At 42.4% G+C, this 3,214-nt stretch overlaps 1 long non-coding RNA gene across 1 annotated transcript; it reads right to left on the reverse strand.

Annotated features, from left to right (window-relative positions):
• Positions 1-1,142: 1,142 nt before the first annotated feature.
• On the reverse strand, positions 1,143-3,013 carry LOC121665041. The gene is made up of 2 exons (XR_006016200.1): positions 2,907-3,013; positions 1,143-1,456 (listed from the first exon to the last, which is right to left on the reverse strand). It is a non-coding gene; the product is annotated as an uncharacterized LOC121665041 (long non-coding RNA).
• Positions 3,014-3,214: the final 201 nt, after the last annotated feature.

Genomic DNA, 3,214 nt, shown 5'->3' on the forward strand with positions numbered 1-3,214 from the left:
GAGTAGGAACAGATTAAAATTAAGAGGGAAGTGAAAGGACTGAGTTTTGACAGTAGTAGGTTATACCTTCAAAGCATGTTTAATGGTGAAACTTCACTGATGTCAGCTAAACTCATCTAATTTCCCAGAATCTGAGGATCTTAGACAACCTGAAAGAGATATAGGCTAGGAAGTGGGGACTGTAAGGACAGACAGCAGCTGGACTAGCTTGCTGAGGGGAGCAAGCTGTTCTAGAGGTATACAGAGGTATTAAATAACAGGTTAGACAAAATAGTGCCAGGATTGACAGACTTCGGTGGGAGGACACAACAGCTCAGTTTAGCACTGGATGGCCTGATTCCTGTTCTTTCTAAGCACAGCAAGGATGATTTATGTCAAGGCAGACTACAGACAGTATTCTGAAAAAAATTGTCCTCTCCTATGGACCTTGACCTGTGGAAATCTACTCTCTTGCCTGCATTTTGGTCCATAGCAACTTAAGAGTTGGCAATAAAATCCCTTCCTTTCATTTGACACTAAAATCTTTCAAACAAAGAAAATCTAGATGAATTAGGCTGCTACTAACTCAAAATAATTTCTTGTGGTTGGGAAGTCACATCTGAGAATGACTGGAAAAGCAAATGTGATGGAGATGAGAACAATATCAACATTCAGATGGAAGTCCAGCAATTGCATCTCTGATGCAAACAGGTTTTGTGAAGGGCTTCTTTCAAAGCCACACAGACACACACACACAAACATATCATTTGGAGGTAGCAATAACATTCAAGTGGAACTGTTTTTCTAGAAAATACAAGGAATTTGTATTGCTTCAGAGAAATCCAGGGGCTTTTTATAAACTAGGAGAAAGACGGATGATTTCTCTGAGAAGGTCTCTTTTCCCTGAATGATGGTTTCAATTGAATTATGAGGACTAGAGGGGGAACAGAAAAGCATAATTTTTTTAATAGACACGCACAGGTTCAGACACATGAAATCCAGAACAGGTAGTTGGATTGTAAGCATAATTTTGTCCCAATTCTGACAATAAAATATCTGCACCAAGTTGTCAGAGTGTAAAACACACACCCTGCAGAAAAAAACTTACCAAGGACAGTTAAGGGAGATGTTGAGGATGTAACATGGAACAAAAGGAAAGCAGCCAGTTTTCTGAATTGGTTTATTCTATTTTAATGCATATATGTCCAGGGATCTTGATCATACAGGCCTGGATTTACTGTGTATTTTCTTCAGCATAAAAAATCCCCAACACACAGTGAGCCACAAAGGCTTGAGCCACACATGCCAGATCAGGATCAAACATTCCACAAAACTCCAGGGTTTTTCAAATCCAAGGTTTTGCTCTTTCTGATTTCATATAGAATAGGTGGGTTTGTTCTACAGGTATGATCTTCTTCAGTTACAGGGAAATCTTTGGCTGAGTGGTTTTTCTGTGATGTCTTCCTCCAAGATACCGCTGAAATAAAGTAATGCAAGCTGGTATGTATCAGAGATAAAAGAAGACATAAAATTGTAGCAGATAATTGGAGACAAAATGTTTATTTCAGACTGAACTTTATCAGTGTTTACAATTCAAACCTTCATTACCAGTACTGGTTTTGTCTGAAAAACTTCAAAAGCTTTATTCTGACAAGGCCTAATCTGGGAGTAAGTGGAAAGGGTAACTACACATATGAGTAGATGGGACTCTGACATGTCAAGAAAATGCATTCTCCTGATTGAGCAATTGACTGAACAGTCAAGCTCTTTAGACAGCCTGATGGAAAGCTAAAGGAATTAAGTAGCAATCTGTGAGTGTTTTGAGGAGGAACAGGGAAGCCCCGGGCACCATATGGCTCTCGGCTATCAGGAGTTTTCCAGAAAAGTCTTTTGATTGGGCAGAGGCCTTTCCTTTGGGTAGTATGTCCAGTAGCTGGAAGACAGACACTGGTGCATGCCACCCCTCTTTGCTGTCTTTCCCCTTGCTCAGATTGCAGGTGCTGAAGGCCCTGGTTCTCCTGCCTGTGGTTATGCTGCCAGCCCACTCCTCTGTGGTGGGGAGCTCAGCCGGCAAGGCCAGCAGCCACTTGCTCAGCCCATGTAGACCTCTCTCACCAGCACTAATAAAAAGAATCCATAGTTCTTTCACACACCCTTGTCCCCCTGAGGAGCCTCAGGATATCCCTCTGCAGGGCTTTGTCTGTGCTCTGAGAAGCCCAAAATCCCCACTTATGCTGGACAACTTTCTCCTCAGCCAGGGTCACCTACATGGTTTTAAACTGAGAGAGGACAAAACAGCATTCAAAAAGTCTGGCTAGTGCAGGAAATGACCATTTCTCCCAGATGAGAGCCCTGATCTCTCCAAATAGCACTGGGAAGAGAGACCAGCACAACATATCCTCCAAGGGTGGCACCAGGGATTCTCCTCCACCTCAGACACACATCCATGTGTGTTCAGCATTCATTGCTATAATGCAGTGGGTTTAAGTGCACAGTGAGGAAAAGGGTTTGTGTTGATTCCCTTCTCTATGCAAACTGACATGGCATCTCCTTTCCCTGCTTGTGATCTCCCCTACTGCTGGGCCAAATCCCCACCACATGCTTCTTGCAACCAGCACGAATCAGCCAGGGCGGAAGGAATGCTAAATATCAGTAGGGCTTCTAGGCTAACAGCTCATGCACAGAGTAAGAAAACACCCATGAAAATAATGAAAGAAAGAAAAAAAAAAAGAGAGATTCCATGCCTTTAGTAGCGCATTACTCAGTCATAAGCTATGTACTTTTGAGCTTCTTTTGCTCCCCTGCCAAGACTCTCAGAGAGAGAAAATCAGGACAGATACATGAGAAGAAGAATAAAGAATAATATATAGAGAAGAAAAAAAAAATCACATCTGAGTCTGACAATAGGTCACCCCACTGCTGTTTACCTATCTGATGTTTTCCCAGTGATGGCAACAGAAGATATGCGCTTAAACTGTATTTCAAAAGATTGATAACTCCAGAGCATCTCCATTTTCTGCCCTTGCCTTGTCCTGTTGTGTAACTGTGTGTCAGGCCAGCAGCCAGAGCTGACATCACATTGCAGAGGACTGCCCTGGGTCTTGCATAACCTTAATAGGACAGCCGCTTGGAAAGTGTTTATGTGCCATTATGTGCCATTGCTTTTCTAACTACTCTACTGCATTAGGAGACCAGAGTCATTATAGACCAGGCAGAAATATTAATTGCATTTGCA

This window comes from Corvus kubaryi, unplaced genomic scaffold (assembly GCF_017639235.1).
Source record: "Corvus kubaryi isolate FWS band 111438036 unplaced genomic scaffold, C.kubaryi_AGA036_p1.0 37308, whole genome shotgun sequence".
NCBI classification, from domain to species: Eukaryota; Metazoa; Chordata; class Aves; order Passeriformes; family Corvidae; genus Corvus; species Corvus kubaryi.